The sequence below is a fragment of the Rattus norvegicus genome, chromosome 15 (genome assembly GCF_036323735.1).
Source record: "Rattus norvegicus strain BN/NHsdMcwi chromosome 15, GRCr8, whole genome shotgun sequence".
In the NCBI taxonomy this organism is placed as follows: domain Eukaryota; kingdom Metazoa; phylum Chordata; class Mammalia; order Rodentia; family Muridae; genus Rattus; species Rattus norvegicus.
This window is the reverse complement of record NC_086033.1, coordinates 42125798-42150174: the sequence shown is the minus strand read 5'-3', so window position 1 is coordinate 42150174 and position 24377 is coordinate 42125798. Positions and strand designations below refer to the sequence as shown.

Sequence of the window (24377 nt, the reverse complement as noted above, 5' to 3'; positions counted from 1 at the left end):
CCTCTCCCTCTCCCTTGCTCCCTCCCTCTTCTCCCCTATCAGTCTTTGGCTCTTATTCCCTGCCCTTTGTCCCTCTGAGGCAAATACATCTCCTTTATGCTGAGAATTTGGTTTTGGGGGGTCCTGAGCCAATAAGGATCCCTTCACCACCTCTTAAAGACCACATCTTTAAATAGCACCAAGCTCAACACTAAACCTTTAATATGCAGAATTTTGGATGATGGTTCAGACTACAGTAATAACCAAAACAGTCTTACTGAGATGTGGTGCATTATCTCTTGCCCTGTACCCTCAATAGCTCTCCACTGCCAAGAACAACAACAACAGATACAAACAATTGCCATGCTTCCCAAGAAACTCCTCCCCAGGGCTGAAACTCTGCCAGAGGTGCTACCTCTCCTGTTATGCTCCCCCAGCACTGACCCCTTGCCTGGCCCTGCTGGTGAGCTACCCTTACCCAAAGGCTCCTTGGGCTCCCTCCTCACTCCTCAACCCCAAGTAAAGTTTAGATCCTCCTTCTTGGTTGCATTTCTGAAGTCCTGTAGGACAGTCTATGTTAAATCACATAGACATCAGAGTGTCTGGCACCCACAAGTATGTGACCCTTAGGGGCAAACCCTAGCCTTCTCAAAGTTGATGTTCCTATAGTTTGAGTATACCAGCAGCCAAACTCAGTGTGAAGGGCAAGTTAGCTTGAAGACCTTCACAGAAGGTAAACAAGGAGACAGAGATAGAAGAATGGCCTTCTGTCACGTCAGACAAGTGGGTATGCAGTCTGAGGAAGGCTGAGCTCATTGGAGCAGATGACAGTAGAATGACAGTGGGCCTTTCTCCCTAACTGAGTCATGATCCTTTTCTTGTCCTGGCAGGACTTGATTCTGCCTTGATATCTGGGACAGGGAGCTTAAAGGCAGGTTATAAGATGAGGGACCCTCAAACCAAGGCCTTAGGAGTGAGGCTTGGGTTGCTGGTAGTACCAGAGCTTGAGCTCTTGGTGGTGCCAGGACTTGGTCCAAGTTCAAGGCATTCAAAGGCAGGAGGCTGATGTGCATGTCACATTCTAAGCATCCTCTTGTGGCATTTGACCTCCCTTCCTGCAAATGCCCACAGTCTAGTCACTGCGGAAGTAAGAATGGAGCCCCAGCTAGTCAGACCCTGTGACTCAATGTGAGATGCTGAGCGGTGTGTCAGGTGTTTGAAGAATGAACAGGAGCATGGACGTACATGCCTGCTGCCTGGACAGTGTTGTGCCTTTACCAGACACACAGCTTTAACATGGAGAAACACTCTGAATTCTTCTAGGAAGGAGCATTCCTGTCCCCTACCCATGGTTCCCTGGGTCTCAGCCGCCCCTTGATTCCCAGGCTGAGTGTAAGAGCTCTGGGCCACTGTGAGATAAGAATGCCCTACCATATATAACATAGGAAGGTGATCATTGTCTTAGGACAGTGGGTACAATTTGCTATCAGGATGCTGAGAATTTAGAACCTTCTACAGAGCAAGTGTTCCTGGCTATGAGGCACCTCAACCCCAATTCTCCAAGACCTTGGTTCACCACCCCACATATCTGCTTTGTTGAGGGAGGAGACTAGGTATGCCTGTGAAACTAGCCATTGCATGTACCATAGGGCAAGGAAATGCTATCAAGAACCCTGATGTGGTGTAGCTAAGACAAGCCTGGATTATGACCATGCAGGGAGTGGAACATGGACCTGCCACAGTGACAGCTGCTGAGAGCTTCCTTCCGGATGTGGCAGGCCTCCATTAAGCTCTAGTCAATGAAAGGTGATCTCAATGCAAACCCGCCGGGCGGAGGTGCTGCCTTGTCTAGTGCTTTCTATTCACAACACGAATACAAATTGATAGCTTGCTTTTTTTCTCTTCAGAACCCAGCACAATTCATAATGGCTTCTAGGCTTTGCCCCTCCCAAGCAGAATACAAACTTCAGAGTCTCTTAAAGAAGTCTAAGGGACCGTGGAGATGGCTTAGTAGGTAAAGCCCTAGAGCTTATATAAAATGCCCAGTTGGGGAGGGGTTGGAGGTGGAGAGTGGGGGGAGCTTGAGAGATGGCTCAGTGGTTAAGAGCACTGGCTGTTCTTCCAAAGGACCCAGGTTTATTCCCAGTACTCACATAACAGTTCGAAACTATCTGTAACTCCAGTTCCAGAGAATCCAATGTCTTCTTCTGGTCTCATGGGCACTGCATGTATGTGGTGCACAGACATATGCAGGTAAACAACCAATACATATAAATTTTTTAATTAAATACCAAATAAGTATAGCGGTCTCGTTGTTATCCCAGCACCCAGAAGGCAGTTAGCAGATGCTGGGTAGCTAGACTAGCCAAATTTCCAAGTTCTGGGCTCGAATGGGAGATCCTGATGTAGCCAATAAAGTAAAGAATGATCAAGAAGATACCACATGTCAATATATGGCCCACACACATGTGTACACATATGGACACACACACACACAGAGTTCAAACCATCTCACTCATGGAAATATGATATATGAAAGACAGCAAGAGCTAATAACACATGATCCAGGAACATAAGCCATAGAGTAGTGTCCCCATGAGCACGCCAGTGAAAAGGCTATGGGTCACCAGCAAGCTTTCATGCACATGTGTGCTTGTGTGTGCATGAAGTGAATATAGGATAACTCATGAAAATGTCACAGTGTGGCTAATTACCTCATGTGCTAACTGAAGAAATTAATTTTAAAAATGTGGGGAGTATCTATTTCAAAAGTGTGTTAAGTATCCAAGTGGGCCCAGTGTGTCCAAGGCAAAGAATCCATGCATGCTTGGATGTGTTTGGGCACACATACATGTGGGTGAGTGTGCGCATGCGCATGAGAAGGTCAGAGGTTGATGTGTCTTCCTTCACCACTAGGTACAGGGTCTGGCTGAACCCAGAGCTCCTGAATTTGAACAGTTACCTAGCCAGCTTTCTCTGAGAATCCCACCCCCACAAGCTCTGAGATTATAGGTAGGCCTCCATACCTGCCCAACTTTGCATGGGTTCTAGGGTTCCAAAATCTGGTCCTTATTCTGGAGGGGCAAGCATTTTATCCACTGCGTGCTCTCTGCCTGTCCTCCCTGCAACCCTTTTCACAGTGCAGAGCCTGAGGCTGAGAGGAACCCTCTTGCCCAAAGTTCCACACCCATAAGTGGCTTTTCCCAAATCACAGGCTTCCCCAGTTATGCCAGGCAGCCTACAGAAATGGACAGGCCATGTCCACATTCTATTTGTCACCAGCAGTTAATGAATCAGTCACTATCCAGTTCTCCCCGGACCTGTGTAACAGCCCTGGTCCTGGGGCAGAGCTAGAGCTCTAATGGAAAGGGCTGGGCTCCTGGGGTGGGGTGTGGAGGGGACCCCATCAATAGGCATGGAACCGTGCCTTCTCCCTGCTCATCTACAGAGAGTGAGCTGACAGTGAGAATTCCCTTACCTGCTGAGACAATTTCAGCTCCAATTTGCTCAGACTCCTGACTGAAGGCCCAGCCGCTGCTGCCTCTGATGTGCTGAACAAAAACCGGGCGACGGGAACTCTCTCAATTACTGGGGTGGCAGTGAGAAGTGTGGGGGTGGAAGGATGGCCAGGCCTCTGTGCAGTTCCCAATCCCCAATTCCCAGGAGGTACAGCCCCAGCATCCTGCCTCCCACTCCTGCGCAGAGGAACAGCTTCTCAAATGTGCACTAGAAACCCAAAGCTCCCAGATCCCACTCTGCCTACGGACAGACTGGATGCTTTATAGGGCCCCATCTGACCCTCTGACCCCTGTGGTCTGCGACACATGGTTCTGAGATTCCCTCCCCACAGCCTCTGGAAACCAAAGCCTATGAGGTCTGTTAGGCAACTCTCTCCCAGCACGGGGGCCTGAAGGGATCAGGGCAACCTCAGCCCCTACTATTAGAGGTTGGAATTCCTCACACAGGTTTTTGGCAGAATTAATTTCATGAAAGTTCCGACGCCTAGGACAGATTTCCAGACATTTTGCTCCAACCATGTCTCAAACATAACCACTTGCCAGCACCCTGTGCCCCTCTCCACCAGGCTCCTTGTCTGAGTGAATCAAAACTTCCTTCTGTGGTTACCTTTGATGTCCTTTCTGTCTTTCCACACATTTTTACAGAGTCTGGCTTCACTGCCCAACGTCGCCTTTTCACTAGGAGCTGGTACCTCTGCTTGATGGACTCTATTCAGAAAAACATGATTGAAGACCCACCAAAGGCAGCTGAGAGATAGACGACTGGATTGTGGCGAGAGGCGGCAAGGCAGAGAGGTGACTAGGGGCAAATGCTTCCTCCCAAAGGTACCGAAGGGAGAATTCACGAACTCAATCTAATGCATGCAAGGCTCAGTGAGTATGAGAAGTGAGCTGAACCCAGATGACGTGTGCAAACAAGACCAATTCCCTCCTCTGTGGGCATGGGCCTGTGATTGCAAGCTTGTGGACTCGTGAGTCTGAATTCCTGAATCCGGATCACAGTGTGTGAACTACAGCCCTTGATCTAACGATACTGATATACGCCAGGTAGTGGGTGGCCTGGATGGGTGGCAGGTGAAGTTCTGAGGTGTTGTTATCCCCCTTGGAGACTGGGGACAGAACTTGCCACAGTGTCCTGGACAAGCTCACTGCCATGATACTGTTGTGTATAAATAAATGCCCCATCTCTGAGCTGTGCCAGTCAGATATCACAGGAGTCCTGTCCATAGCATTTAGCACTCAAGATGAGTACTTGTCTCCTTGGAAACAGTTACAGCTAAGGAACTTGACAAAGGTCTCTCATGTGTTGTGCTCCTACTCCGTACCATCATCCCAATGGCCACGTGGACACAGAGGTTACCGTGGAGTGGGTGGTCCAAGGTCACATTCCTTGTGATTAACAGAGATAGCACTGGGCCCCACTGCAGGTGACCCCTGAGCTGCCTCTGGGTACAGTCTTCTCACTTTCTTCAGCTGTGAGCTGCACAGAGAACAAGAGAAGCTCCCTTCCCCCTCCCTCCCTCCCTCCCTCCCTCCCTCCCTCCCTCTCTCCCTCCCTCCCAGTATCATCCCTGCCCTGCAACTAGAAGAGCCCTATGAAGTTGGACCAGCCCAGCCCTGGGGTATGGTCCTGTCCTTTCTCTCATATGTGCCATCCCCAAGAAACCCACCCAATCCTTCACTATCCTTCCTATGCTTTCCCTACTGGGCCTGATCACCTACACAGTTCCATTTTCCCTTTAACATGAGGACCTTGAAACCCCATAGCAAACCTTGTCATTGTGCTAAGACCATACCTTCTCCCGTATCTCTGGATGCTGTCAGCACTTCTCCCTTTAGAGGTCTTGTTATGTCTGCACTCACTAGTTAAATGAATGCCTGTGCTTCTTCAGATCCTAGTCCTCCCATTGCCAGGAACCTAGGACTCTAACTCTTCTCATACTCAAACTTCCCTTCTCAAGGTTTCCTTCAAAGCCTTTCCTCCGCCGCTGTCAGCAACCCTGGTTCTGGCCACTTTCTACCCACAACAGAACTGTAACAGTCCATGTGACCTCCATGCCACGAGGCTTCCTTCCCCAATCCAATCCCTGCAACAAAACAGCACACTGTGTGTAGCATATCACAGTGAAAACTATGGGCACTTCCTCTCCATTATTGGACCAGTCTACAGAACACTGGGCTCCAGCCTATGCCTGCCCCTCTCATACCGCATAAACCCTTCTCCAGCTTTCTATATCGCTTGCCCAAGCTGGCATCATATTCACCTCTAAGTAGCTCAACCTTCTGTCCCTGACCTAAAGAACACTCACCCCCTCTTTGCTTTCCATATCAGTGGCAATAGAGTTTCCAGAACATTCTCAAGTCCAGCCATAGAACCTGTCAGTCCTTCCAGACTTCCCAGAGCCTCCAGCGCTTCTGTCCAAAGTCACTAGCCTGGCAGTTGATGTCCCTTGTAAACCATCAGCATCTCTTATCAGAGGAGGAAGCACACCATCCTCCAGACACAGTCCCTTCACCCTGACAGTATACTGAATCTTTAGTGTACCCCCAGGAGACTGCAACTCTACTAAGTACATTTATATTCCTGGGGTGATGGGTATGAGGTAGGAGAAGAGGGCAGGAGAAAGAGAGAGAGAGAGAGGGAGAGAGAGAGACAGAGACAGAGAGAGACACAGAGAGAGAGATCACAAAGGTGGTTTGAAAGCTTTACAAAATTAACAATATAGCAAAATTAATCAAGATGGCGAAGAGGCAGAGTGGAAACCCACCAGGTCGTTGGCTCTTACCTGGTACAGTTGCAGACACTCTAGAGCAGTGGTTCTCACCCTTCCTAACACTGAGACCCTTTAAAATAGTTCCTCATATAGTGATGACCCCCCCAACTGTGAAGTTATTTTGTTGCTACTTCATAACTGTAATTTTGCTACTGTTACAAATTGCAAATATGTAATACACAACCCCTGTGAAAAGATTGGTGGACTCCAAAGGGGTCACGACCCACAGGTTGAGATCCACTGCTCTAGAGCAAACTGGGGGTCACTGAAGCACTGAAAGGCACAGCCACAGGTGGAGATCTAAGGTGTTGATGGCGCATATCTGACACCTGACTCATATGTAGAACTACATGACATAGATCATGCATGGAAACCTATGCTATGCAAATGAGCCAGAAAGCTCACAGCGTCTACTCTGTGTAAGCAGTTCCACAGATATGTGCAACTTTCTCTGTGTTCCTGCCTCTCAGGCTGGCTTCTTCCCTTTGCTGTATGCCTTTCTCTAGGCATACTGACCCTACTTCTGTTGCAGCTTTGTTTCTCTAGTCAACTTTTTCAGGGACCCAATAACCTCTGAAAGATGTGTGCTCTACATCCAGATATTAGATAACACCAAGGAGGACTTGGTGAGGGACTATGGCTGTATAACAGGACCAGGTTCTATCTGAACCTTGCTCACCAGTGTCCTAGGTCTGGATGGGGACTGAGGAGTAGTGAAATCTTCCCAGTCTCATGCATTTACTCAAAAGCTCTCAAATGGAGAGCAGCTGAGTAAAGGCCCTTAGACTCACCCCTGTCAGGGGCACCCAGCCCCCTGTCATTTACTACATATGTTTCTGCATAGTCACAATAATATCAATTGAGCAGGCAGTCTAATTGTCATTGTATGCTTGATCTTGGCTAAAAAGCTGAGAGGTGACCATGAATTAAAGGCACAGTGGCTTGGAGGGCGTGAGGATGCTTGAGAGCTCTTTTCAGCTTGCAGTGGTCGTTTTCCCCGATTCGCTTCTGATTTTGAAGGGGTGCATCCCCATGGCCTCATATGAGGTAGCTCTGCCTGCCCACTGACAGCTGCCCAGTGCTCATGACCCAAGCCAAGCCAACTAGAATCCCTTCTCTGAATCCTGTCCCTCATCATAAAAATGCCTGGCTCAAGACAAGCCAACTAGAATCTGGTACTGAGATCACATCCTCCAAGAGAGATAAAAGAAAGAAGTGCCTGGTATCCTTGAAGATCCACCACCTGACCCATGCGGTCTAATGGTCCAGTCGAATTCTTGCTGGACATCCCATTAGACAGCCCTCTGTTGGCCCAACTGAGAGGTATTCTGGAAATCTAGGAGGTAGATAAACAGGAAGGTCTGAAGCTGGCAGGAGGATAGTGTGGAGTGGCAAAGCTGTGACGTTGTCCTGGCTCTGGACCACAGGGTCCACAGTGCCAAGCAGCAGTATAGGAGCTGAGGCCACGTGAACAGAACACCGAGGCTGTGAGGATCTCAGAAATGAGCCCAAGAAAGCAAAAGTCAGGCACAGCAGAAACTGGTGCTAGTATACACAGGGCTCTCTCTGTCCAGTCGCAGAAGGGGGTGCACTGGTCCCCTGTGGGGAGGGGAGATGAGTGTGGACAAACTTCAGTAGTCTCAGATGAACCCTGCGTCCTGAAAAATGAAACATATTCATCACCTCCAGCATAGCCTCTATCCCTGCCTGCTTCAAGTGCCTCTGGCTAAAGGAACCTTGCGGGGAACCAGAACTTTGCCCACATTTCCCCACTCATATCCTACTCAGCCTGATGCTAATTCCACTCAGTTCTTCCTGCCAGTGCTAGGCTGAATGGTACCAAGGCAGAATCGATATCTGTTTGGGGTTTTGCAGCCCCCAAACACATTACCCCTCTCCATTCTATGTCATGAACATGTCATATTCATGTCCTTAAGAACATGGTTTTAAGAGGACAATCTAGTGACTTCAGTAAGTGGCCAGTCCCTATGCTGTTATGGCTTTCCAAAGTTACCGTGTATCCCAATTCAGGCCCCTCAGTGACAAAGGTGGTCCCCATGGAGTGAGAGTCTGGGCTTTCCATGGGCCACCTACAACTGCTGAGTTCTGGGGGTGCTGTGCCCTTCTGGGAGACTCTTGTCTTTGCTCATCTAAGCTTTCTTTTGCTCCCTTTACAAGCTGGCACTAGTTGTGGGGCCCAGAGCCAGATTGGTGACGAAAGCTGTCAAAAAATATCTCCCCTCCAGAGAAAGCAAAGGAAAACAACATCTTGGTGGGGTTTTCCAGGGGAAAGGAAGAGTGAAGTCGTCTCTCTTGCCTTCTATGTGCTGCCTAAAAATGGCAGTTTTGCAGAGAGAAAACATATTTTTCCCCCTGAGGAAAGCCGTTTGTGGTGTGAAAGGCAGAGCCTGTGCACGGAGCACAAGGACACAGATCGTCCCGAGGCTTGGCTACCAGGGCTGTTTTTCACAGGAGTGGGCAGAGAGAGAGTTGCAGAGAAGGAAAAATAAAAATCTTTGTTTTATGAACATAGAAAAGAAATGTGTCCTGGATTAGATTCAAAGCAGGGTTTGGCAGGAAGCCGGCCTGGTGTAAAGACATTGGAGTGTGAAGACGCAAGGCAGTGCCCTGTGTCTCCCTCCCACCACCACCATCCCCCCACCCCCGCCAAAGACACAGGTCACTCCTGCAACAGATGGCTCAGCAGTGGGAGGCTCTGCAGACCTGAGTCCAAGCCTCAAGAACTAAAATGTCCTTTAGAACTTTTTTTGAGTCAGGGTCTCACTCTACCCCAGGCTGGCTTGAACTTACAACATAGCCCATCTGCCCTTTAAGTCCCAGCATTCCTCCTGCTCTGTCTTTCCAAGTTCTGGGAGTACAGGGGTGAGTCACTGCACCCAGCCTCCCTTAGATATCAGCTCACAAGCCCCCTGAAGAGACTGAAGGATGTAATGACCATGTAAAGACAGGAACACAAGTGCTCCACAGTGAACACTGAGCAGTGGTGTCCTTGCTGATGACCAAGGAGATGATGATGAGGATGAGGATGAGGATGGTAACTGTGATGATGTCAACTGTCATAACGATGAAGTCACGAGGATAGTATTGATGTTGGTGCTAATCATGAAGTGATGGAGAGGACAATAGACATGGCGAAGGTGATGAAGATGATGAGGATGATAATGATAGAGGTGAAGAGTGACAATGGTGAACAATCATTGGTGGTGACGATCATGACAGTGATATAGACGGTGATGACTATAATCCTGCTGATTGCTCTAATGATCGGGAGGACCATAAGAAGACGGTGATGAAGAGGACGGTAATTATGGCGATGATGGACATGAACATAAAGATGGTGGTGCTGGTGCCGATGACTAGAATACAATTGGTGGTTTTGATGAGAATAAAGATGATTGTGTTGGTGATGACTCCTCACCTGTTCATTTAAGGTACCACTCTATATCCCTTTCTCCTCTTCTCAGCTCTGCCTACCTCTCAAAGGTTCCTAGACATAAGTTGCTCAAAGAATAGTTCAGCAACATCCTACATCAATCAACCTCTTGGTTGTGTATGCAGATGCCCAGGCCTACCTTGGATTTTCTGATGATTACTCTAACAAGCTCCCCAATGGTTCTGATGAGTACTAGAGACAGAGCTTCTCGGTGTTCAACATTTTATTGATGAGGAATCTGATGGTTGCAGAGGAGCAAGTTGGCCCGCATGGGGTGGCAGAGCCAAGACTAGAACCAGAAGGTCCATTTCCAAGGACAGTGGTTCATCACTCCAGCACTATGTCCTTCATCCAGCAGACACAAGGCAAGAGCCAACAGGATGCAGACGAGGACCAGAATAAACCCAGACACAGGTACTGTTTATGCTTACAGAGAAAACACACCTTTCAGGTAGAGTGAATGAATGGGAATGGGTCAGTGCTAGGGGAAGGGGAGGAAGGATGGGATTGGGGAGGGGCTGAAGAGAATATTCCTCTGGGGAACCTAAAGTCAAAGAAGATCTCAAATACATAAGAAGACAGCCTGAGGAAACAGACGTAAGCTAGAACTTTGAATTAGCATGGCTTGGCCACACAGTAAGAAGGCAGAGACAGCAGCACAAGAAGGGTGCAAGGCTGTGTGTGTGTGTGTGTGTGTGTGTGTGTGTGTGTGTGTGTGTGTGTGTTGGTGGGGGTGCTTCCCAGAAAGAGAATGATGTGGAGCTTAGAAAGCACAGTTGACAACAGCCTCTAACTGGATGGAAATAATGAAATAATGACAACTTTGTCCCCAGGCTTAAACCCTAAAAGTACCAGTGCACATGAGCATCAAGTCCCTAGTGGGACAGTTACAAACTTGTCTCAGCTTCCCTTGCCTCTCTCAGTACAGAGGGGCTGGCAGAAGTGGGGAGTTTGATACCCACCCTGGCCAGTCTTCTCTGGGCTCCATCCCAACCCAGCGAGCACGGTGTCTTTATCTATATCCTGCCAGCCCCATCTATCCCCACGCTACCACCCTGCAACGGTGACTCTGAATTAACAGGCGTCACTTGGCCACACATGAGAGGTCACGTGTGGTGAGTGAAGGTGGTGACACTTCCTATTGGTACCCTTGAAGGCTCTGTGTTTCATATACAGACATAGTATTGGAGTATCTTAGGGGCCATCCTATGATGTTCTCCCACCCCAGAGGCTTTTGTGTTGGAATTTAGGTTTCTAGGGTGGCACTTTGCAAGGGTGCTTGGGAGCCTTTAAGGGAATGGGCTTAACAAAATCCCTCAGGTCAATTTTGAGTGCAGTCTTGAGAGAAACGGAGATGTTTCTCTGTGGACCTCCGTTAATTCCCACAAGAAGACTGTGATGACACTGGAGGCCAGCCCCTCCCGCAGCCTTCTGAGTTTCTGTTTGGCTGTGCGACCACACTCGCTCCTGCCAACAGTCATGTGACTTCACCAGAGCCTGTACCATGCTCTCTGGACTGTTAGCCTCCAAAATGATGAGCTAAATAGACCCCGTTTTCCTCAGCAGTGGCTTGCTTTAGGGATTTTGTTATGGTAAAGGAAAGCTAATACACAGCGGTGACTGAGTCTCTCTGAGCCTCGGCCTCCTCATCTGGAACATGGGCATGGTGACACTTACCTCGAGAGGCTGTCCTAAGTTCAACAGACTAGTTATGACAAACAGCCAACCCAGCATGGGTGCCAGCGATCTGATGGCTGTGCTGATGATGATGATAACGATGACGACGATGACGTAGCAGCCCATTTTCAGCTCGCACCATCGGCATCACCGCCAGCATCAGCAGCATCCTGAAGCTTTCCTCTTGCAGTGCATCAGCTCGGCACCCTCAGCAGCCATGCAGAGCCCAAGGTCAGAATGCAAAGAGTGACTCCAGGAAAAACAGGGCCCAGAGGGACAAGTGGAGTGAGCATGGGGCTCAATGAATCCCCGTAAATATGGAGGAGGTTCCTGGGTGGGCTGGGGTGAGACCCATAGGCTGAAGTGCCAGCTCTAACCTATAGCAAACCCTCTAGAGTGCAGAAGACCTTGAAGCCCCTCCTAAAATGCCCTGATTTCCCAAAATTATCTTGACCGATTTCACAGGCACTCATTGTCACAGTCCTCCTCTAGGAGATGGGTCCAACCCCGAGAGGTCACAGACGGTGATCTCTCCTTACATGCTACATACTAAGGGCAGTGGGTGAATCATTTGCAAGTCATTTTAAATCCACCATCCTTGTGGGTATGCTAGGAGTTATGTGTGTGACCTGAGAATGGGGATAGGAAGCTGAGAATGGTATGAAAATGGTTTCCCTTAAATGCCACAACTTCATAAGGGCAAGACCAGCCCACCCAGAGTACATCTAACTAAACGCAGGTGAGGAACCAGACCTGAGAAGACCTTGCCCAGAGGAGGGAGAAGAGCATTTCCAAGCTTGAGCGTCCTGACTACGTTTCTGGAGTCTTGTCTGTCACACCTTAGATGAGAGGACAGCAGAGAAAAGGGGACTTGCAGTCATATGTGTTTAAAGCAAGGAGACCCCAAGAGAGCTCTGGTGAAGAAGTCTTCAAACACCTAAACCTAAATCTTGCCACCAGAACTTCTGGAAGCCTGTCAAAAACAACACTCTCAGCTCTCCCCTACCTCAGACCTACTAAGTCCCAGTGTGGGTGGGACAGGCACCTGCCTTTCTAAAAATCCTTTGGGAGACAGTACACTGAATTTTGAAATTTTACCATACCATCTGATAGATGCCAAACCTGAGGAACATTTCTCTCAGGATTTATGGGAAAGAGATTTTTGGAAGGGATTCTACAGATGTTTGAGATGAATTCCATTAGCTAAGTTTTCAAACCACAGCTTTATCCTAAAAGCTACGTACATAATTTTGACACCTTAATGGAGATCAAGGGCCACCAGTGATGGTGGAGGCTGCGTAGTATCTTTTGTGAGGTCAAAGGTCAGAATGGGGCATGCCTGGCAGGCTCCACTCAGGACAAGAAGGCATGGACTTGCTTCTGTTGGAATCTGACACCCAGCAAGTTACAGCATCACCTAGATCTCCTCTTCATAGATCTCACATCAGCAAATGTGAGTGTTCTGCCCAGCATCCAGATCTGTCCTCTCCCAAGGAGGAAGAGCTCACCAACCACAGCTTCATGGGTCAGAAAACTGTCACTGACAACTGTGCACCTGAATTGCTCAGCACCTTCCAAACCCTATGTTCTGTTCATAAAAAAGAAGTAATCTCGGGTCAAGACAGGCAACCAAGCAAACCGTTCACTAGAGCCTATGATTCCCAATGCTTGCCCTCAGGTGGGCCCATTTTCCTCACTTGGTAGTGGACATTCTAGGTTTTAGCTCAGAGGCTATTTATATGAAACCTGTTGTTAGTTTTATATGGCAATCTTGTGTGGAATTTCATTTCTAAAAGATACTTCTGCATTTAGTGATTGGGGATTTTTTAAATCACATTTACATTTGATGTATGCATGTGTGAATGCATGAGTGTGTGTGTGTGTGTGTGTGTGTGTGTGTGTGTGTGTGTGTGTGTGTGCTGGTCAGAGGACAACCTTTAGGAGTAGGTTCTCTCCTTTCATATCTATATGGGTCCTGAAGATTGAAATCCGTTGTCAGGTGGGCCTACTGAGCCATCTCAACAATCTACTTCTGTTTTTTTTTTTTTTTTGATTTAAAGTTTTCCATTTATTTATCATTGTTTGCTTTTTTTTATTAACTTGAGTATTTCTTATTTACATTTCGAATGTTATTCCCTTTCCCGGTTTCCAGGCAAACATCCCCCTAATCTCTCCTCCTCCCCTTCTTTATGGGTGTTCCCCTCCCCACCCTCCCCCCATTGCCGCCCTCCCCCCAACAATCACGCTCACTGGGGGTTCAGTCTTAGCCGGACCAAGGGCTTCCTCTTACACGGTGATCTTACTAGGATATTCATTGCTACCTATGAGGTCAGAGTCAAGGGTCAGTCCATGTATATATAGTCTTTAGGTAGTGGCTTAGTCCCTGGAAGCTCTGGTTGCTTGGCATTGTTGTTCTACTTCTGTTTTAAAAATGGTGGAAAACAACTATCTCAGGTGGATCTTCTCATTTTAGAGAAACGAGATCACAAGACTCAACCAGTATCATGTTCAGTAGAAAAACAAACAGAGTCAGAAAGACAAACATCACCACATCATGGACATATGCAGGGCTAGGGTGATTACCAGGGGGCGGAAGGAAGGTGGGTATCAGAGACCTTAGTCAAGAGGTGCAAAGTTCTACTGAGACAGGAGGGGTGAATTCTGGAGATCTGAGGTACAGCAAGATGATGCCAGTTAACAAATGAAGTGTAGGTTTGAAATTTGTTAAGAGGTGTGTGTGTGTGTGTGTGTGTGTGTGTGTGTGTGTGTGTGTGTGTGTGTGTGTGATGTATGTACATGTGTGCAGAGGCCGGAAGTCAATGTCTGGTGTCTTCCTCAAAAGTTCTCCGCTTCAGTTTTTGAGACTAAGTCTCTTATTGAACCTGGAGCTCACCAATTCTGCTAGGCCGGCAGACCATGGGTACCGAGGACATACCTGTGTCCACGTTCCCAGCACTAGGATTAGAGACTCACACCACCACACCCAGCTCAATGGCAAGTACTTCACTGACTGGGCCATCTCCCTAGACCTATTAAGACATATTTTTAAATGTTCTCATGAGGGAAAAAAATTAAGCCTGTGAGGTGATGGGTATGCTAATTAGCTTGATTATGGTAATCAGTTCACAATGTATGTTTACACCCAAACACCCTGGTGTATACCTTAAACACACAGTTTTTGTCCATTGCTGGGTGTGGAGGGTGTAGACGACTCTGAGGAGCCTTCGGGTCAGGCTTTGGCTGTCCAGTGCTGAGGCATGGATATACGTGGCTTCAGTGTATCCTGTAGCAGAGTAGGGAGTCTACACTACAAACGATTTTACACAGCCTAAGGAAAGTATAGAACAAAGTGTAAAATGCATCATGGCCAGCCTTCCATTTCTATACATTATTTGTGTGTGAAGGGAGCAAGGGCATTTCAGAGTCTGTCTATGAAACTCACTGTGTAGCCGAGGTTGGCCTCTGCCTCCCAAGTTTGAAGATTATAGGTGTGTGTCATCATATCTACCTAATTTTCTTTTTAAAAAGTTACTGTGAGTCCTGGGACAGTTAAACTCAGCAATTGAGAGGGGAATGGGAAGAAAGGGAGCACAGATGTCATATGTCCAGTTTCAGATCTGCATAGTGAATAAGTTCAGATGATAGCGGGACCTAATGACATTGAACTGTACACTTAAAAATGGCTAAAATAACTAATTTTATGTTTATTTTACCATCAAAAAATTCACCACTTTGGTTTGATAAACAGGCATGGTGTCAAACTGTCAAGCTGCTTTCTAAATATTCAGGTTAGGAGGGTGGAGAGGTAGTCAACAATTAAAGCACTTGACTGCTCTTGCAGAGAGGATCCAAGTTCAATCCCCAACACCCACGTGATGACTCAGAACTGTCTGTAACCCCTCTGCCCTCTTCTGCCCACATACACAGACAGACACATGTATGTGATTGAAAATAAAAATAAATCTGAGAAATCATGTTCATGCCCACAGTTTAGTGCTGTTCTCAAAAAGGTTCTTTCTGAAGAGGACAACAGTTAATGCAGTCTCAAAACTACACCAAGTGAGAGGACAGATAACTGATCACCCTTAAATAGGTCACCTGTCAACCATGCAAGGCTCAGGGAGTATTGCAAGAGAATGGGCAGAAAAACTGTAAGAGCTGGGAGACAGGGGGAAGTACTGTGTAATGCTGTCTTCTAGACCCAACAAGACCATTGCATGTGTAATCTCATAGCAGCTGTGGCTACCTGCCCAAAACTGGGCCCGTCAATATCCCAGACTGGATGGGGAGGGAGGTCATGAGGATCCATTCCTCTCTGAACAGCCATATGCAGTTGATGGCTGCTGGAGCAGGAACGAGAGGGACTGTAACCATTGGTAAACTGCCTGTGCGCCAGGAGAATTCCACACCTATGTTCATGCAAGCAATCTAATTAAATAGAGCAGGGCACGCACACGCGCGCACGCACACACACACACACACACACACATACACACACACACGCAAGCGTACAGAGTAGGAGAGAGGCTACTTAGAAAGAATGTGTTCTACAGAAGGAAGACAGGATAAGACAGGATATGATCAAAGTACATTCGCCATAATTGCAGCAAATGAAGGACAACCGGCTCTAACAACGCAACCCCAGACCCACAGGTGGGGATTATTCTCACCCCTTACAGGTCTTCGGGTGATGCTGACGGACCTGATTTCACAGATGCGGACACTAAGCTTAGAGGTGTCCACTGCTTGATCGATGATGAGGCTCTCGGAGCTAGTCTTCCGGCTGGCCACACTGCATCCTCAACTCTCTACAACCAGAAAGACCACATTACCCTGTCTCTTCCTGTCCCCCTGTCACGTAGCAGCCAGACAATAGCACTGTTGAGGTGGGAAGACTCCAGCTTGAAAGTCTTGATTCTCTGTGGCCTGTGAAGCCAAGTTCTGTTCCTTCCTGGCTAGTCACATTATATATCATGCCTCTGGCAAGAGGCAGCCTGCCTTACCTATGTCTTAATTACGGTTCGAAAAAACCAGGTTGGTTAGGGCATGACTTGGTGGGAAGTTCAGATCTTGCCCAACTCTGTGGAAGCTTTTCCATATCCCCTGTTCTACCAGCATCCCTGTGCTACTTTGAAGAAATTAAAGATTGGCAAAATCCCATGCTGAGATCATTTAATATGTACTTAGGTATTAGAGAGCAAAGGTATTGTCAGTTCACATTCTGGTGCTACAGCAGAATATCTGAGGCCAAGTTATTTATAAGGAACGTGATATACTTGGGGAGACGAGTCTAGGAGCACTGGGACCGGCAAGGGACTGCTGCTGCTTTCATTCCTGATATGAAATAGGACCACAGACAGGTATGCCAGGGACAGGACATTAGCTCGGCCTCCCTGTAAAAACAACCATTCTTGAGGTAACCAGCCGAATCCATTGCAAAGGAACCCAGTTTGGTGAGATAAGCACCATCTCTCCTCTTAGCAGCCTCACCTTCCAAACAGGCCACAATGGTAATCAGCTCTCATTAAGCATCTAAGAAAGGACAAGGCATTTTCTAACTAAAGAAGGTAAGGACTGGGAAGGGGGAGTGGCTGAATACTGCCTGTTTGTCCCAGACGCGATTACATTCAGACTTAAGTAAGATCGGGCATCACGGGTATTGCCCTGTTAGAAAGTGTTGCTAGCTGGGATCATCTAAGCTCCCAATCACACCTTCCTGCTTTGCTGGGGTAGTGCTAAAAGGGGTGGGGGTGTGCTCTAAGCATCTCTGAAAACCTGGGTGACTCTGAAAGTGTTCCTGAGAGCCACCTGTGTCCTTGTGACTCAGATCCGCATGCAAGCAGGAAGCAAGCTCGGAGGCAAGCCAGCTGGATCCGGGGTGTCAGACAGACAGCAGGAAGCATGGCAGACCTGGCCCCAACCTCTCAAGAAAAGCAAAGTCGAGTCATAGGTGGAAGACAAGTCATCAACCCACAAGCAGTAAGAGAATTCTGAAGTTGACAACCTCTGCTCTTTACTGAGTACCAGGTGGTGTGACAGTGTGGGCAGGGTGTGAGCCTGACTCTTCAGTGTCTGGGTTGTCTGTCCCTTCCCCCACTGGGAACTGCTTTAGAGGCTATGCTCAGGCTGTCTAGGGAGGCATTAAAATAGGGTGGTGGGACAGTTACTGAGTGTCTGATGTTCCGGATGGAGGCTACAGGCAAGAGCAGGCAAGGGGTCACTTTCTGTGTCACTCTAGACTCTAAGAGGGCCATAGACTTCAGCATATGGGTTCCATGTCCCAGTGGTGTTCCAAGCCATGTGAGTGAGGCATAGGTGGCTGTCCTATCCTGGGCCAGCCTGGGACTCTGCTTCCTTTTCTCCCAGTCTGCATTCACAGCTCAGTCCCTCGCTCACCTCCAACATGTCCTCTTGCCAGAAGAGCAGCTGACTCAGATGACTGGCTACTCAGGTACCTTGTAGCCACAGGCTGCAGCTCATATCAATGAGGTCACAAGGCATCCATCGGGACAAGATCAAGACAAGTCCTTTGTGTGTCCCTTTGATAAGTGTGCAGAGTCAGCTAGCAGGCAGATGTGGCCAGCCTCGTAGTAGAAACATCTGTGGGGCCAAGTCTGGCTTAGTGACACCCAGGAGGCCTCTCTGGGCCAGGTGCTATGTTTGCAGGGTGTCCTATTCTTGGAAAAGCCTCCCCTGGAGATCTGGTGGCTGGGAAGACCTGTGGGCTGCCTGGAACCTTTTCAAATCACCTGCTGCTTCTTTATTCTTGGTTGGTGAGGAGCCTAAACCGGGTCAGGATTAGACCCACGGACGGTTCCAAGCTAACTGTTCTGGTGGAGCCTTTTCACTTCACCTCACTGTGTGCAGAAACTCATGTCCGAGTACACACTCAAGTGAGTGGGCATAGCATCTGTTGATGGGGGTGGCAGAGGCAGGATCTTCCAGGGATCCTCCCCATCCCAAGAGGGGAAAGGGTCAAAGGCACCAATGTTAAGAGGCTGAAGACCTGAAGACCCAAATCTTATGAGGCTGAAGACCCAGTCTCAGGCTGCTTCAACCAGGGTGACACACAAAGTCTTTCTTAGAAGCCAGAGACCAAAAAACAAACAAATGAAAGGTGGCAACAAGGCTAAACAATGAAACAGAGTGGCATCAGCAAATGCCATCGGGGAGCAACAGGGCAAGGCTGGGGACCTCACCTAGGGGCAGGGAAATGCTAGTGTTGGCAGTGGACACATCAGGCTGCTAGACACAAAGGACATCTAGAATGAGTAAGAAACAGGAAAGTGAGATATACTCTGCAGGGCTGACCTCTCTGTTAGGGTTAAGCGCCCATGTGGAATCACCAAAGGGCAAGCATAGCAGCCACAAAGTCAGTGTCCACTGCAGCATAGCTGAGAGAACATTTTATTGTGTGCCTCAGTCTACCCTTGTTGCAAATCATACTGCTTTTGCCATCCAGGCATGAGCTTTCTGCCAGCTAAAACTTTGGTCCACTCACACTGTTTATTACCAGCAGGGTGCCAATCTCAGTAAATCGGCATTAGGAGTGGTCTCCAGCCTCTAGGAGTGCTGGCATGACATCAACCAGTCCTCTCTGTACAATGCAGCAAGCACGGCTGTGACAGAGGAACACACCAGATCCAGATAGAGCCAGAACACTAGGATGGAGTTCAAGTACATGGTTCATCACGGGCCACCATGTCTCATTGTGTCACTTGTCACCCTGGCTAGGTCTCCTCAGGAAGAACAGTCTGAGAGACTCTGGCTGGGACAGTCTAGCACTCTAGGAGGCAAGCTTGAGAGATTCCTCTGGTCACACTGACACTCACTTGAGGGACTTTCAGGTCACTCCCTATGTTCCATACTCAGTCACAATAGAGGAGTTTGGTTACAGGACTGAGGTGCTGCTGGGGGAGGAGGAAGGACAGAGGGCCTTACATGAGGCAAACGAGTTAAAATCCAGCATGCCTTTTTCTGCCTCCCTTTATACCACGGCAGGGCCTGTCACTGCCTAAGGGGCTGTGTGGCTAGGACTCCACAGTAGGAATATAATGTTTCTTGCTCCGGAACTTACACTGTTCAGTCTTTTGTAAAAGGGGACTGAGGTCATACGTAGAGCATTCATTTTGCTTTCCAACGTCTCTGCAGTGCTAAGGAAGTCAGATATTCACTTGGCCCCCCCTCAGGTAGCCCACTGCCCCACTGGCGGCTGGGATGAATCTATCAATCACAGCTCAGATCAGTCCCAGATCCTCTCACACTAATTAAACAGAAATCTGCATCCCTTCCTTCTTCCCAGACACAGAAATAAAAGATTCATGGGCGGGAGGGGGGCAGCCTGCAAGAGACTCTAGGGCGGCCCAGCTCAGGAGCCTCCTCCCAGCAGGCGCCATGCTTCCTGCCCTCCTCTCTCTCACCCTCCCTTTCTTCCTCTTCCTTCCCCTTCCCTCCTTGTCTCTCAGAAACAGATGAGCCAGATTGACCCGGCAGGGCTAGAATTTATCAATGGCTTGTTCTGTCTGGAAACGACTTTCATTGATCAAATCTGTTTCTAGCCTTCTCGTCCTGAGATTTCCCACAGGGACTGAGATCCACTTACAACAGCCCTGTGGATAAAAATAAAAGCATCCCCCGGTCCACGAAATTTCATTTTCCCCTTTGGCTCCTCCCAGTTAATACCCCGCCACCCCCAATGGGGAAGTGGATGCAATGCAGCCCACTAGGTGGAAGCAACATGTGTGTGTGTATGTGTGTGTGTGTGTGTGTGTGTGTGTGTGTGTGTGTGTGTGTGTGTGCGCGCACGCGCGCGTGCCATAGTGCACACGTGGAGGTCAGAACACAACTTGGGAGCTGGAAGTCACTTTTTCCACTAGTCTGAAAGTCCTGAGACTGAAGCTCTAGTCATTAGGCTTGATGGCAAGTGTCTTTGCCCACTGATCCCTCCGCCAGTCCGGAAAGAGCTATTCTTCAGGTCTTTCTGCTTACTAGAATTCAGTGATTTCAACAGTGCACATACACATGGACATATGTATGCATGGGCGAATGTCAGAAGACACACAGGAAATGCTGAACCTGGAAACCACTGGGCCACAGAATGTGCAGGCTGGCTGTATTCTTTTTCTTCTGTCATTCCTTGCAAAGTTGCAGTAAGAACAGCTTTGTGAAGAACAAGGTCTGCTGGGAATACCACATGGGGAGCCGAGGGATCCAACTCCAAAGACAGGCCTGGTGTTAGGAGCCAGCCCTGGTGCAGGAAGTCGGCATGTGATCTCTCATGACTCCACCCTCATGATCTCTCAAAGGCAGACTCCACCCTCCTCTGGACAAGGCCTTTCCCAGTGGGTCCAGGTGAGTCATATTAGGGAGTGAAGGTTGAGCAGGGCCAGAAGGGGAGACAGGCAACTCAGAATGACTCAGGCTTAAACTCTCCAGATGTGACAACTAGATGCCATGAGACCCAGTAGTGAAGCTCAGCTGGAAGACTGCATTACTCTGAACAAGAAATTCATCCGTGGACCAATGTTCAGGTTGTACACTCAACGTTAGGGGGCTGCCAGTTATAGCTGATATTACAGACATACGCTAACCTCATTTAGAGCATTGGGTAAGCACAGGAATTCCAGGGCTCCAGGTCAAGTCCTTCAACTGCAGGAGGGATCTCCTTCCCCCACAAACTGGTCTGAAACACTTTATAGTACACAGGCAACCATGGTCTAAAAGGGACGACTGTCCCATCTTCCCTGACTATCCTGGAAGTCTAATATCTGCCTACACTGAAGGGGACTAGTAGAACTACTACCCAGTCTTTCAAGTGGGTAAGAAGATGGGCAGAGGATGTGGGATGATACAGGTGCTGTTATTGGCGAGTGAAAGTCACAGTGAAGACTGCCCAATAGAGTGGAGAGCCCCAAGTATTGGTACCTAGTACAGGGCAAACACCATCTCTAATATATTCAAAGGCCCTGGGGCACCAGTGGAAGCCTCATTTGGGGCCCAGCTGTTTCCTCACTGTGGATTATAAATGCCAAGGAATAGGCTGGGAGCCACAGGAAGGTGGATGGAAGTGCCCAGAGGTTTTGCTTGGATGTCTGAGAGAGAAGGTATTAAGGGAACAGCTACTTCTGGTAAAGTAGTGAGACAATCTATCCAAGGGGACATCTGTGAGGTATGCAGGGCACTGCAGTGTGGGGAGAGATAGAAATCCTTGCTGATACAACTAGAACATGTGGGGATTCAGAGTCAAGAATCCAGATGAGGCTAGCAGATAAAAATGGCCAGAAATGGTGAGGGAACTCCTATGCAGGGACCAGGACTCTTGCTGTAGGTAGGCTAGGATGGGAAGCCATATGGGTTGAGGTGATGAAGCCATATGGGTTGGGGAATGAAGGTTAATGAGGTCCCAAGTCTCAGAATCTGCACTGGTGAAGCCAAGCCCTGAAGCCTTTGGAGAGGGTAGTAGCTAAGTGCACTTAAGGCTTACTTCTGGGGGATGAATGCAGATGGCTTCCCCACCTAACACCCCCTACTCCATGTGACATATAATGACCTCATGCCACATATTAAGCAGCCTCTGATGCTCCTGAAGAGCATGTGCGTATCTTGGATCTATTAGATTCACAAGAATGGAGCATCCCGGAGTGAAGACAGGGGCTCCTAGAAAGACTTCACTGCCTTACAAACGGGGAAGAGCATCTTGGCACTGGGAAAGTATGGTACAGGGAGTGATCAACGCCTTAGGCAGCAAGATAACTTCCATCTTGCCCAGCTCTGGGCCCACAGGTCACACAATCACCTGTTAACACGGTATGTTTCTCTGTGCAGTGTTCAGGTCAGGCGCAGGAGAGCAGCAATCTCACCAGAAATCCCCTCTACTTGAAGCTCGTTGTATTTCGCTCCATCGTGTTCTTACTAGCATACCCTGCTGGCTGCTCCCACAGGAGAACTTTTGGACAGATAGAGGTTAATATTAGGAGGTCTCCTACAGTGTATATCCAACTTAGAAAGCCCATACCCAGGGCATTGATGCCCACATTTTAGTTGTGCATTTACTGGGAAGTTCTTGTCTACATGGCTGTAATCACATTTCTCACAAGTCTCCCCTTCCCCATCTCCTCTCCAAGCTCCACATGGCTGAAGTGCTGAGTTCCCTGAATACTCACAAACTCTTCTGAGAGCCGCTGGGACACACGCTATGTGGTGGGGCATGTTGCAAGTGGGTACATGGTTCTTTACACATCTTGACACTTGGTTTAAACGTACTCAGGATGCTCTGAGGTGATGTCATGGTATGTTGCCTGGTCCAACTTCTGGAGAAGAGCACATGGCTTGAACTCCTGAGCCCCAGAATCTGAGTAGCCCACAAAGGCAGAAACGCAAGTACGAAGTGACATGACAAGACCTTGGTAGTCACTCAAAACTCCTTGCACTCATTTCTTCTTTTCCTTTAACCTTTCCCATGCCTGTGAGAAGACTCCACCCCTTTCACGTCTAAGATCAAGAACAGTCAGCTTCACATTCTAAACCATGGCTTACCAGTCCACCGAAGAGCCCCTCATGCCCCTACAGCCATGCTGTTCATAAGAAGCGAGTCCTGCGTTCTCTCTACACTAAATCCACAGTAAGCAACTGCTCTTCATCAACCCCACACTCTGTTCAGTCATTAGCACACTCATGGACACGGTTGCTCTCAATCCGTCTGTCTCTTCATTCCCACTGACGTCGCACATGGAGAGACTTCTGTTCTTTTGCCCACAGCTGAGACACTAGGGGGACTTGGCACATAGTAGGAGCTCAAAAACCACGTGTTCAATAAATGAAATAAATGAATAAGAAGTCACATTGGCCCAGTCATGCCAGCTTTTGCCCTGCATCACATGCAACATTGCGCATATCTGAATGGCTGTGGTGACAGGCACAGAACCACTGTTCAACACAGCCAGGGACCACCCACCTTCTCTGCTTTTTGTGCAAGCCACTCCCTCTGCCCTCCCACATCTCCACCTAGTGGGCTCCTTCCCAGCCTTCAACTCCCACTGTCCTGCCCCTCCCCCTCTTTGCAACAGTTTGGATCCCCCACTCGGGAATAGCACACCACGTGTGGTACCTTCAGCGGAGGATACAGTGGAGGCTATTGAAGGTGACTCTTCAGTCACTGCTCACGTTCCCCTGACTTTACAATTATCCTTCCAGGACAGGAACCTCCACACAGCAGACAGGAAATGGCCTCAAAGCCCAGAACTCTTGTGCAGACAATCATGCAGGGAGGGATGCCCCAGATTGCTGAGTTCCATGCTCAGGTCTGTCCATCTGGCCAGCCCACCTAGTCGCTGATTCACACAGTAAGAGGATGGATGCCTCAGGCTAACATGTGCCTGACATATCTGTATCCTTTCACCTACTGACAAAGGCACCAGCTATTTCCCAGGCATCAGACACTGGTCCACGGCACTGCCCAGCTGGACTGTGGCACAGTGGAGGTGGGGGGGTGGTGGATGTTCATCCAAGTCCTGAGAAGTGAAAGATCACTGGAATCAAAGGTGGGGTAGACATTAGGAATAGAAGGAGGAAGATGGGGAGAAGAAAGGGAAGAAAAGGAGGGAGGGAGGAAAGAAGGGAAGGATGAGACAGGCTGGCAACCAGGGAGGGAGGAGGACATAGCAGGAAGCAGGCCTGAGAAGAAAGGATGAGGTGTTCCCGTTTTCTACGTCTCCTCGCCTCCTCCCCTGGGCCCCAACTGGATGCCTTCTCTTCATCACGGAGCCGGGAGCCTGCCTGTCTATTCTGCTCCCAGGGAGGCCCCACCCAGTGGGCAGCTGCAGAGCCATCTGCTGCGAGGGCGGTGGCAGCACCAGCTTCAGGGTTTGTTTACAAACCAGGCTCTGCATGTTAGAGAAACATCATACCTCTTCCAGACATTGTGTGGTGCCAGGTGGAAGGAGGGACCAGTGAGGACCACGGTGTGCACACCAAGAA

The 24377-nt window shown here is 48.7% G+C and overlaps 1 protein-coding gene and 1 non-coding gene across 3 annotated transcripts in view; both read right to left on the bottom strand.

Annotated features, from left to right (window-relative positions):
• Xkr6 (XK related 6) overlaps positions 1–24377 on the bottom strand; it is a 236890-nt gene that overhangs the window by 119126 nt on the left and 93387 nt on the right.
• Positions 11488–11566, bottom strand: Mir598 (microRNA 598). The gene has a single exon (NR_032286.1). It is a non-coding gene; the product is annotated as a microRNA 598 (primary transcript).